General features: G+C 47.4%; 1 protein-coding gene across 1 annotated transcript in view; it reads right to left on the minus strand.

Annotated features, from left to right (window-relative positions):
• Positions 1–13,590, minus strand: part of LOC144507615 (serine/threonine-protein kinase N2-like) — an 85,185-nt gene that overhangs the window by 549 nt on the left and 71,046 nt on the right. The gene's annotated exons all lie outside the window — the stretch shown is intronic.

Raw genomic sequence — 13,590 nt, forward strand, 5'->3', positions numbered from 1 at the left:
TCTTCATGGGTCAATGTGTATGTTCAATGGTCTCTCTGGACGAATATACAACTCCTGTGGATCTCCACTGTCTGTGCGGAGTCTGCACGTTCTCCCCGTGTCTCCGTGGGTTTCCGCCGGGTGTTCCGGTTTCCTCCCACTGTCCAAAGATGTGCATTGGCCATGCTAAATTGCCTCTTAGTGTCCCAGGATGCATAGGTTAGAGGGATTAGCGGGTTAAATATGTGGGGTTATGTGGATAAAGCCGAGGTGGGATTGTTGTCAGTACAGACTCAATGGGCCAAATGGCCTTCTTCTGCAGTGTAACGTTTCTAAGACTGCTGCTACTCTGGAATCACGTTGGCCAGACCAGTTAAGGACGGCAGATTTCCTTCCCTAAAGGATTTTAGTGAACCAGATGGGTTTTTCCCACAATCGACAATGGTTTCATGGTCATCAGTAGATTCTTAATTGCAGATTTTTTAAAAATTGAATTCAAATTCCACCATCTGCCGTGGCGGGATTCGAACCCGAGTCGCCAGAACATGAGCTGAGTTTCTGGATTAATAGTCTAGCGTTAATACCACTGGGCCATCGCCTCCTCATAAAATGCTTGGTTACATTCAGGCCACAATTGTTGGGAGAGTGACTCAGTTAACATTCAAGAGCAAGGACTCTGACCCAAGTCCTCACTCATCACTCTTTCCACAGATGTTGCCAGATGTGCCGAGTATTGTGCCTTTCCTGCTCCTACTGCTGATTTTCAGCAGGTGGAGTATTTGGTATCTGTGCTGGAATGGAGTTCAAACCATGCTTGACGTTATGACGGGAGCTGGATGTGAGCCCTGTTTTACACTGAACAGGTGTGCACAGTGTAATATATATTTTATCAAAGGAATAGCAACAGGACATGAGACATGGGTGCCTTGTATTCCATTCGATTTACAAGCGCTATAGCTAAGTAAACCATGGGAACAGCTATCTTGTCCTGATCAACTCTCTCTGTTTATTTATTGCATCTGTTGAGTTGTGGGAACACTGAGGAATCTCGACTGGTTCACAGAATCCCGACAGTGCAGAAAGAGGCCATTCAGCCCATCGAATCTGCACCAACATTCAGATAGAGCATCTCACCCAGGCCCTTTCCCATAACCCCATGTATTTACCCACTAATCCCCCTAACCGACACATCTTGGGATACTGAGGGACAATTTAACACCAATGTCAGACTGTGGGAGGAAACTGCAGCACCCGGAGGAAACCCACGCAGACACGGGGGCGAACGTGCAGACTCCACAGCATCACCCAAGGCCAGAATCGAACACAGGTCGCTGGCACTGTGAGGCAACAGTGCTAACCACTGTGCCACCTTGCCGCCCTTTGGTGAAAGGTGAGGAGTTTGCACGTTCTCCCTGTGTCTGCGTGGGTTTCCTCTGGGTGCTCCAGCTTCCTCCCACAGTCCAAAGATGTGCAGATTAGGTGGTTTGCCATGGTAAATGCGAGGGGTAACAGGAATAGTGCAGGGGGTGGGGGGGAGGGGTAAGATGCCCTTTTGGAGAGTCAGTGCAGTCTCGATGAGTCGAATGGCCTCCGTCTATGCTGTAGGGATTCTATGAGAGTCTACGATTCTACGGTTCAAAATGCTCAGGATGTTTTCTTCCATTCCCAATGTTGCCATCAGCACTCCCAGTTTCTAAATTTCCCTTTCCAAAAAGAAGCCTAAGTTATCGAATGTTAAAGTTAAAGTTTATTCATTAGTCACCAGTAAGGTTTACATTAACGCTGCAATGAAGTTACTGTGAAATTCCCCTAGTCGCCACACTCTGGCGCCTGTTCAGGTCAATGCACCCTAACCAGCACGTCTTTCAGACTGTGGGAGGAAACCGGAGCACCCGGAGGAAAACCACGCAGACACGGGGAGAACGTGCAGACTCTGCACAGACAGTGACCCAAGTCGGGAATCGAAGCTAGGTCCCTGGCGCTGTGAGGCAGCAGTGCTATGGTAGCTGTACAATCTTTTACTATTAGCATATCTTATTCAAACATTTTATGTTCACTTGTCCAAAATATTTCCCAATGTTTGGTTAGTGTTTCGTAAGGACACACCCACTCATACACAGATACTGAAAGGAGGGTTCAAAATACTATTACATTAGAGTTGCCATTCCTGGGACTGGCACATGTCAAATCCAACTCCGAAATTGCAACCCTTTATATTGCTGATCAATAGGACGCAGGGGTTCTGTCGCCATTCCACTATGTTTCCACACAGAGTTTGGGAGGGAGTAAAGTTTATTTATTAGTCACAAGTCGGCTTACATTAACACTGCAATGAAGTTACTGTGAAATTCCCCTAGTTGCCACACTCCTGCGCCTGTTCGGGTCAATGCACCCAAACCAGCGCGTCTTTCAGACTGTGGGAGGAAACCGGAAGAAACCCATGTAGATACGGGGAGAACGCGCAAACTCCACACAGGCAGTGACCCAAGCCGGGAATCGAACCCGGGTCCCCTGGCACTGTGAGGCAGCAGTGCTAACCACTATGCCACCATGATGCCCACATGTAAAGATGCCTTCACTCTCATACCACACAGCAGCATGCTGTAGAAGAGCAGTGTGAGCTACTTCCACGTCAATCTCTGCTTTAGGTGACATTCTTTCTGGGTAGTGAGGCTCCCCCTCTCCTACTTTGTAAACGGATCAATCTACTGCAGATCAAAGCAAACAGAGAGGTGGCAGTGAATAGTACTGCAGTCCGGACTGGACCTGGAAATACACCAATAGAGCTAGATTCATACACTGTCTCCTAAGAGCGGCACAGTGGTTAGCACTGCTGACTCACAGCGTCAGAGTCCCGAGTTCGAATCCCGGCTTGGATCACTATTTGTGTGGAGTTTGCACATTTTCCTCATGTCTGCGTGGGTTTCCTCCGGGTGCTCCGGTTTCCTCCCACAGTCCAAAGATGTGCGGGTTAGGTGGATTGGCCGTGCTAAATTGCCCCTTAGTGTCGGGGGACTGGCTAAGGTAAATGCATGGGGTTATGAGAATAGGGTCTGGGTGGGATTGTGGTCGGTGCAGACTCGATGGGCCGAATGGCCTCCTTCTGCACTGTAGGATTCTATGATTGACCAAGTACCTTGGGAGAGCAATGAGCACTCAGAGTGTTCATGTGAGGAAGGACTGTAGAAAAAGAGATAATCAGCCATGGATATCGAAGGAAATAAAGGAGGGCAACAAACTGAAAGAAAATGCATACAAAGTGGCAAAGATTAATGGGAAACTAGAGGATTGGGAAATCTTTAAAGGTCAACAGAAAGCCACGAAAAAAGCTATAAAGAAAAACAAGATGGATTATGAGAGTAAACTAGCTCAGAATATAAAAACAGATAGCAAATGTTTCTACAAATACATAAAAAAGAGTGGCTAAAGTAAACATTGGTCCTTTAGAGGACGAGAAGGGGGATGTAATAACTGGAAATGAGAAAATGGCTGAGGCATTGAACAGGTATTTTGTGTCGGTCTTCACAGTGGAAGACACAAATAACATGCCAAAAATTGATGACAGGAAGGCTATGGCAGGTGAGAACCGAGAAACTATCATTATCACGAAAGAGGTAGTGTTGGGCAAGTTAATGGGGCTAAAGGTAGACAAGTCTCCTGGTCCTGATGGAATGCATCCCAGGGACTAAAAGAGATGGCGGGAGAAATAGCAAATGCATTAGTGGTAATTTACCAAAATTCACTGGACTCTGGGGTGGTTCCCACAGATTGGAAAACAGCAAATGTGACGCCACTGTTTAAAAAAGGAGGTAGACAAAATCTTTAGCAACATTTGCTCCCATCTGGGAGCAAACTGCAGAGATATTCCTGTGCAGTGTATGCTATAGGCCGGTTAGCTTAACTTCTGTAGTAGGGAAAATGCTTGAATCTATCATCAAGGAATAAGACATCTGGATATAAATTGTCCCATTGGGAAGACGCAGCATGGGTTCATGAAGGGCAGGTAACATTTGACTAATTTGGTGGAATTCTTTGAGAACATTACATGCACAGTGGACAATGGGGAACCTGTGGATGCGGTGTATCTGGATTTCCAGAAGGTATTTAACAAGGTGCCACACTAAAGACTGCTACATAAGATAAAGGTGCACGGTGTTACGGGTAATGTATTAGCATGGATAGAGGATTGGTTAACTAACAGAAAGCAAAGAGTGGGGGTAAATGGGTGTTTTTCTGGTTGGCGATCAGTGACTAGTGGTGTGCCTCAGGGATCAGTGTTGGGACTGCAATTGTTTACGATTTACATAGATGATTTGGAGTTGGGGACCAAATGTAGTGTGTCAAAATTCGCAGATGACACTTAGATGAGTGGCAGAGCAAAGTGTGCAGAGGACGCTGAAAGTTTGCAAAGGGATATAGATAGTCTAAGTGAGTGGGCGAGGGTCTGGCAGATGGAGTACAATGTTGGTAAATGTGAAGTCATCCATTTTGGTAGGAATAACAGCAAAATGGACTATTATTTAAATGGTAAAAAATTGCAGCATGCTGCTGTGCAGAGGGACCTGGGTGTCCTTGTGCAAGAATCACAAGCAGTTGGTTTGCAGGTGCAGCAGGTAATTAAGAAGGCAAATGGAATTTTGTTCTTCATTGCTAGGGGGATTGAGTTTAAAAACAGCAAGGTTATGTTGCAGCTGTATAAGGTGCTGGTGAGGCCACACCTGGAGTACAGTGTACAGTTTTGATCTCCTCACTTGAGAAAGGATATACTGGCACTGGAGGGGGTGCAGAGGAGATTCACTAGGTTGATTCCGGAGTTGAGGGGCTTACGAGGACAGACTGAGCAGACTGGGGCTATAATCATTGGAATTCAGTAGAATGAGGGAAGATTTTATAGAAAAATATAAGGTTATGAAGGGAATAGATAAGATAGAAGCAGGGAAGTTGTTTCCACTGGCGGGTGAAACTAGAACTAGGGGGCATGGCCTCAAAATAAGGGGAAGCAGATTTAGGACTGAGTTGAGGAGGAACTTCTTCACACAAAGGGTTGTGAATCTGTGGAATTCCCTGCCCAGTGAAGCAGTTGAGGCTACCTCATGAATGTTTTTAAGGCAAGGATAGATACATTTTTGAACAGTAAAGGAATTAAGAGTTATGGAGAGCGGGCGGGTAAGTGGAGCTGAGTCCACGAAAAGATCAGCCATGGGCGGCACGGTAGCACAGTGGTTAGCACTGCTGCTTCACAGCTCCAGGGTCCCGGGTTCGATTCCCGGCTCGGGTCACTGCCTGTGTGGAGTTTGCACATTCTCCTCGTGTCTGCGTGGGTTTCCTCCGGGTGCTCCGGTTTCCTCCCACAGTCCAAAAATGTGCGGGTTAGGTTGATTGGCCAGGTTAAAAATTGTCCCTTAGAGTCCTGGGATGCGTAGGTTAGAGGGATTAGCGGGTAAAATATGTGGGGGGAGGGCCTGGGTGGGATTGTGGTCAGTGCAGACTCGATGGGCCGAATGGCCTCCTTCTGCACAGTAGGGTTTCTATGTTTCTATGATCTTATTGAATGGCGGAGCAGGCTCGAGGGGCTAGATGGCCTACTCCTGCTCCTAGTTCTTATGTTCTTAAAGTGATTTGGGAGGGGATTTGGGTAGAGCCAGTGGTCTGGGGGGAACTTTTATTTCTTAAGAAATTAAACCGGCCTGGGTTTTCTCAACGTCCCACTCAAGCAGAAAGCGCCTCAAACAAACCCCATCTCCATCTGGGAGCAAACTGCAGAGATATTCCTGTGCAGTGTATGAAATCTTTAGCAACATTTCTCAGGAGGAACAGAATTAGGCAAGAACTTGGGCCGGGTTACTCAGCCTGGCTGTGATATTTTAAGGTCTAACAAACATTGCATTACAGAACCATTTCCCCTCAAATGCAGTTCTGAAACTCAGCTGAGCTGCCAAAGTGCTCACTTCAGCCACACTTGGAGCTGGGACACAGCTGAGGACCTGCCACGTCACGGCAGCAGCAAGTTCAACTAGAATAGAATCCCTACAGTGCAGAAGGTGGCCATTCGGCCCATCAAGTCTGTACCAACAACAATCCCACCCAAGCCCTATCCCCATGTACTTACCCTGCTAATCCCCCTGCCACTAAGGGGCAATTTGGCATGGCCCACCAGCCTAACTTGCACATCTTCAGACTGTGGGAGGAAACCGGAGCACCCGGAGGAAACCCACGCAGACACGGGGAGAACGTGCAACTCCACACAGACAGTGACCCGAGGCCAGGTCCCTGGCAATGTCAGACACAGTGCTAACCAGTGAGCCAAACTGTGGCTCAATATCCCTGGCCACACACTTGGTCAGAGCTGGGGGAATTGGGGTGGGGGCATTAACATGACAGTCATATTTCAGAGCAGAACAAACTAGGTGACAGTACTATCCACTAACATTTGCTGCCGGCATGTTTGTGTCCCCTGATGCAAGAGGCAAAGCTAATTCAAGACATGATACCCTGTAATAAAAAGTAGCATAAAGCTGGACTCTGAATACTGCCAGAAAACACAGGGCTACTGTACACCCAACAGCAAAGCAGCATGGGATAGAGCATTAAGGAGTCCCAATATAGATCCAAGATCTGCAGTCCTGCCACATCCAGTTGCGAAGGGCGGTGGATAATGAAAGAGCTCACAGACGGAGTAGGCTCTACAAACATCCCCATCCTCATTGCTGGAGGAACCCTAGGCTGAAGCATTTGCAACAATCTTCAGCTGAAGTGTTGACTGGACGATCTATCCCGCCTCCTCCGGACCATCACAAACACCTGTCTTCAGCCAATTCAATTCACTCTAGTGACTAGGCACTGGATACAGCAAAGGTTATCGGCCCTCATAACATCCCGCCTGTAGGTGCTAAGACCATGCTCCAGAACCAACCAGGTGCCAAGCAAACCTGCTCCAAAACACAAGCATCTAGTTGACAATATAGAAAATTGTCCAGGTATGTCCTGTCAATGAAAAAACAGGACAAATCCTCTGTAGATATTTACCTCATAACCAGTCAAAAGTTTAAAGTTTATTTATTATCAGTCACAAGTAAGGCTTACATTAACACTGCAATGAAGTTACTGTGAAATTCCCCTAGTCGCCACTCTCCGGTGCCTATTTGGGTCAATGCACCCTAACCAGCACGTCTTTCAGACTGTGGGAGGAAACAGAAGCACTCAGAGGGAACCCACGCAGACACGGGGAGAACGTGCACAGACAGTGACCCAAGTCGAGAATCGAACCCCTATCCCTGGTGCTAACCACTGTGCCGCCCCAATCCTAGCTAAGTGGCATTTGCTCAGTAAAAACCTGCTCATTGACATTCAGTTTGGGTTCTGCTAGAATCACTCAGCTCCTGACCTTATTACAGCCTTGGTTCAAACATGGACAAAAGACTGAATTCCAGAGGTGAGGTGAGTGACTGCCCCTGACATCAAGGCAGCATTCGACCAAGTGTGGCATCAAGGAGCACCTGGAGTCAATGGGAATCAGGGGGAAATCTCTTCGCTGGTTGGAGTCATACCTGGCACAAAGGGTGGTTGGGGGTCAATCTCAGCTCGAGGACATCATTGCAGGAGTCCCTCAGGGTACTGCCCCAACCATCTTCAGCTGCTTCATCAATGACTTTCCTTCCTTCATAAGGCAGAAGTGGGGATGTTCGCCGATGATTGCACAATGTTCAGCACCATTCACAACTCCTCAGATACTGAAGCAGTCCATGTCCAAATGCAGCAAGACCTGGACAATATCCTAGGGCTGACAAGTGGCAGTAACATTCACGCCACACAAGTGCTAGGCAATAGCCATCTCCAACAAGAGAAGATCTAGCCATTATCCTTTGAAATTCAATGGCATTAGCATTGCTTTATCCCCAACTGTCAACATCCTGGGGGTTACCATTTACCAGAAACTGAATTGGACCTCGCCATATAAATACTGCAGCTACAAGAACAGGTCAGAGGCTGGGAACCCTGCGGTGAGTAACTCACCTCCTGATACCCCAAACCCTGAACACCATCTACAAGACACAAGTCAGGAGTGTGAAGGAATACTCTCCACTTGCTTAGATGAGTGCAACTCCAACAACACTCAAGAAGCTCAGCCGGACAAAGCAGTCCACTTGATTGGGACCTCATCTACAAACATTCACTCCCTCCACAACCAAGAGGCAGTGGGAGACGTGCGTACCATCTACAAGATGCTTGGCAGCAACTCACCAAGGCTCCTTAGGCAGCACCTTCCAAACCCATGGCCGTCGTCATCTAGAAGGACAAGAACGGCAGACACATGGGAAAACCACCACCTGGAGGTTCCCCTCTGAGTCACTCACCGTCCTGACTTGGGAATCATTATTACTTCACATATCATCATGCTTCATTGTTGCTGGGTCAAAATTCTGAAACTTGGGTGGCACGATGGCACAGTGGTTAGCACTGCTGCCTCTCAGCGCCAGGGACCCAGATTCAATTCCCGGCTTGGGTCAGTATCTGTGCGGAGTCTGCATGTTCTCCCCGTGTCTGCGTGGGTTTCCTCCAGGTGCTCCGGTTTCCTCCCTCAGTCGGAAAGACGTGCAGGTTGGGTGCATTGACCCAAACAGGCGCCGATTTATTTTAAAGGTTTATTTATTAGTGTCACAAGTAGGCTTACATTACCACTGCAATGAAGTTACTGTGAAAATCCCCTAGTCGCCACACTCCGGCGCCTGTTCGGGTACACTGAGGGAGAATTTAGCACGGCCAATGCATCTAACCAGCACATCTTTTGGACTGTGGGAGGAGACCGGAGCACCCGGAGGAAACCCACGCAGACACGGGGAGAACGTTTAGCCTCCCCACAGACAGTGACCCAAGCCGGGAATCGAACCCGGGTCGCTGGCGATGTGAGGCAGCAGTGCTAACCATCGGAGCACCCAGAGGAAACCCATGCAGATACGGGGAGAACGTGCAGGCTCCACACAGACACTGACCCAAGCCGGGAATTGAACCCAGGTCCCTGGCGCTGTGAGGCAGCAGTGCTAACCACTGCGCCACCGTGACATCCCACGTGGGATGGCAGATAAAGCAATTGCAAAGCACCTTGGGGCGCTTTATTAAATTAAGGTGCTATATAAATGCACAATGCTGTTGTTGGCACTACTCAATCAACATAATCAGGAATCGCGTGATGTACAGAGCATGATACAAGACACCACTCGATGAATATTACAAATGTCATCAGACACCACCCGTTCATGTCAGACACTGCTCCGCGTCCACCCGACAATCAGTAAATGGACATGACTCAACATCCAATCTGACAACAAACTGACAACCAAAAATGCTCTCAGCTTTAGCTTAGCGAGAAAAAAAGATTAAAGAAAAATAGTGGGACTTAAAATATATCCATTGTTATAAGTGTGAGGCTTCATAGGATGGCAATATTTGAGAGTTTTTATTTGAATTCAGGGTAAACTGGAGCACGTGACTTCGTATTAGTTCTGCCTGAGGATAAGTCGATGTGACCTGGTTGTCATGGGGATCGGACGGCCCCAGATCAAATCTTATTGAAATCCAAGTGCTGGCTTTCACATTGAAAGGCAACAGCAGAAGCAACTGGCCTGGCTTTGCAGAGTCTTAGAACTCTCAGGTGTTAGAATATAACCGGTGACAACTTCATATCGGATGCAATGTGGCCAATGGTAACAAGCTGTAAGGGTCAGCTGACCCAGTGAACCATGGAACCAATTACAGAATGATGTGATGGTCAGCTGACTCACTATAAATAAGAACCTTTTGGGAATTGTGGGAGAGCTTGGAATGGCCCAGGGTGAGGCCCCAAGTTTGGAGTAATGAAGCTTTTTATTAAACCCTTTTCTTTTGATTTATAAGTTGGAGTAAATTTTGTTATGTTTTTATTGTCTGCAGGGCAGGACTTACTCAGTTAATGATGGGGCGTTGGGGAGAGATAGAACAAAGAGATCTAGGGGTACAGGTTCGTAGCTCCTTGAAAGTGGAGTCACAAATGGACAGAGTGGTGAAGAAGGCATTCAGCATGCTTGGTTTCATTGGTCAGGAGTTGGGTCGTCTTGTTGAAACTGTACAAGACATTGGTAAGGCCACACTTGGAATACTGTGTGCAATTCTGGTCACCCTATTATAGAAATGATATTATTAAACTAGAAAGAGTGCAGAAAAGATTTACTAGGATGCTCCCAGGACTTGATGGATTGAGTTATGAGGAGAGGCTGGATAGACTGGGACTTTTTTCTCTGGAGTGCAGGAGGCTGAGGAGTGAACTTATAGAGGTCTATAAAATAGAGGGGCATAGATCAGCTAGATAGTCAATATCTTTTCCCAAAGGTAGGGGAGTCTAAAACTAGAGGGCATAGGTTTAAGGGGAGAGATACAAAGGGTCCAGAGGGGCAAATTTTTCACACAGAGGGTGGTGAGTGTCTGGAACCAGCTGCCAGAGGTAGTAGCAGAGGCTGGTACAATTTTGTCTTTTAAAAAGCATTTAGACAGTTACATGGGTAAGATGGGTATAGAGGGATATGGGCCAAACGCGGGCAATTGGGACTAGCTTAGGGGTTTAAAAAAAGGGGCGGCATGGATAAGTTGGGCCAAAGGGCCTGTTTCCATGCTGTAAACCTCTATGACTCCACGATTCTATTTGAAGAGTTCCTTCCGATGAAACATCAAGCAATCACGGATCAGAGATCCTGGACACAAGAGTGTGAGAGTTCCAGAGAGGGAGAGGCTGCTGTTGAAAATAGCAAGGGAATGTACTGTTTTCTATCAGCCTCCATGCAGAATGCAGGTGGGAGCACCTTCTTAGGAACCCTGGAAGATTCACCTTATCGTAGCGGAGGAGGAAACAGGTGGGCTTTGTTACTGGAAATGGCTTCGGAGATTCTCAGAAGACTGAGAGAAATGACCTCTGATGGATATTAGATATCATGATTCATCAGAATGGGGGAAGAGTGAGTCGAATGAAAGCAGAGAGTAACTTTGGTCTGGCGCCTGTAAAGACTGCAGTTCTGTGGAAAGTTCAGTGTTACGTAAAAATGCAGCGTGGGCGTTTTGGGTTGTGTTTGGAAGTTAAAGAGGGGTATCTTTTCTGCAATTTAGTGTATTAGTTGCCTACTAAGTAATGTTCACTCAATGTTGCTTTTTGTGGTTTGTTACAGTAAAAGTGTTAAAAGGTGAAGTCTTGTTTTATGATCCTGAGGTGCTGGTAGGTGTGTTGGCTATACCAAATTCTCCCTCAATGTACCCGAACAGGCGCCGGAGTGCAGGGACTAGGGGAATTTCACAGTAACTTCATTGCAGTGTTAATGTAAGCCTTACTTGTGACACTAATAAATAAACTTAACTAGAGTCAGTCGCTGGGATTTAAAATTTCTTTTTACAGTTATTGGATTTAACACGGTGGCACAGTGGGTGAACACTGCTGCTTCACAGCGCCAGGTTTCCGGGTTCAATTCTGACCTCGGGTCACTGTCTGTGTGGAGTCTGCATGTTCTCCCCGTGTCTGCGTGGGTTTCCTCCGGGTGCTCCGGTTTCCTCCCACACTCCAAAGATGTACAGGTTAGGTGGATTGGTCATGCTAAATTGCCCCTTAGTGTCCAAAGATGTGTAGGCTGAATGGATTAGCCCATGGTGAATGTGCAGGGTTACAGGGATGGGGCCTGGGTGGGACGTTCTTTCGGTGAGTCAGTGTAGACTGGATGGGCCGAACGGCCTCTTTCTGCACTATAGGGATTCTATGGATCTTTGGAAGTGTAGCAACATCTACGAATCTGATGGTCCCCGCCCTCGGTTAGTAAAGGAACTAAGTGAGAGAACAGAAAAAGCAGCCACGAATGGTTGCCCATTTAATGATGGTCTCCATGGAGGCTGGTCCCAATCCCACGGTGCTGGTCCCTACATTACTGAATGGAGAAAGCATGCATGATGCCTATCTAAAGTTTCTTGACACTCTGGACTTGTACATATGCATGGGTGGCACAGTGATTAGCACGGCTGCCTCACAGCGCCAGGGACCCGGGTTCACAGAATCCTACAGGGCAGAAGGAGGCCATTCGGCCCATCAAATCTGCACCGACCACTATCCCACCCAGGCCCTATCCCCATAACCCCATGCATTTACCCTAGCTAATTCCCCTGACACTAAGGGGCAATTTAGCATGGCCAATCAACCCAACCTACACATCTTTGGAGTGTGGGAGGAAACCAGAGCACCCGGAGGAAACCCATGCAGACACGGGGAGAACGCGCAAACTCCACATTCAATTCCAGCCTCGGGTCACTGTCTGTGTGGAGTTTGCACGTTCTCCCCGTGTCTGCGTGGGTTTCCTCTGGTGCGGGTTAGGTGGATTGGCCACGCTAAATTGACCCTAGTGGCAGGGGATTAGTGGGGTAAATACGTGGGGTTACGGGAATAGGGCTTGGTGTGATTGTTGTTGGTGCAGCCTCGAAGGGCTGAATGGCCTCCTTCTGCGCTGGAGGATTCAGAGCTTGTATTTTGATATTATCCAGTCTTCATCACATTACTTATGCATTTCCAAATGATGATGATCGGACAGTATACAGACACCAGTGGATGCCTGCAATCAGACACAAATCAATGCAGGGATAGCATGCAGCATCTAACCAAAGCACAGAATCAGACAGTATGTACGAACACTGCTCAATTCAATCCAACGATGCAGTCACCACCAAAGCTGACGCAGACCACCACAAATAATGTAATCAAAAGTTTATTTATTAGCCACCAGTAGGCTTACATTAACACTGCAATGAAGCTCCTGTGAAAATCCCCTAGTCGCCACACTCCGGCGCCTGTTCGGGTACACTGAGGGAGAATTTAGCACGGCCAATGCACCTAACCTGCACATCTTTGGACTGTGGGAGGGAATTTTATGAATGCGCTCTCTCAAAATGGTAGTGGTGGCAGCTTCAACAGTCTAAGAAAACTGAATTAACCCTTGAAGAGGAATCCTCTAAGACAGCGAGGTGAGAGGAGGAGGGTGGGATTAATTGCATGGTTCTTTTAAAGAGCCAGTATCGAAACAATGGGCTGAATGGCCTTCTTTCTGCGCTATTGTATTCACTGATCCTCTTCACATCACTTTATTTGGTTCCATCATGATAACATGCTATTGTTTCAACAGCTTTTAATCCTCAGCCTGTCATTCGCTGAAAATCTTTAATAAGATCTTTTCTTTAAGAAGCACAACTTTAGAATTGAATCAATTGGGCCCCTCTGAAGCTGCCTCACAGCGCGGAGGACCCGGGCTCGATTCCCAGCTAGAATCTCAACCAGCCCTGGTGGGAACGGGAGCGATCCAGGTGCAGAATCCCAGCGTCTAATGGAGAAATCACTCGGACATTTGAGGTACAGTTCTTTCACTTTCTGCTCTAGTTTCCCAACATTGTGAACACAGAGTGAGACAGGATGCAGTCAATAATCCAACACGCACTCTACCATGTCCTGCACTCTGTTTCAATTCCAAAGCATGCCAGATCTCACCAACACTTCAACACTCGCCTGGACTGCGTAAGGTGCTTTCAAAAGAAAATTTATTGCCATTTATCGTGGGAATGATT

This window comes from Mustelus asterias, chromosome 19 (genome assembly GCF_964213995.1).
Source record: "Mustelus asterias chromosome 19, sMusAst1.hap1.1, whole genome shotgun sequence".
Taxonomy (NCBI): Eukaryota; Metazoa; Chordata; class Chondrichthyes; order Carcharhiniformes; family Triakidae; genus Mustelus; species Mustelus asterias.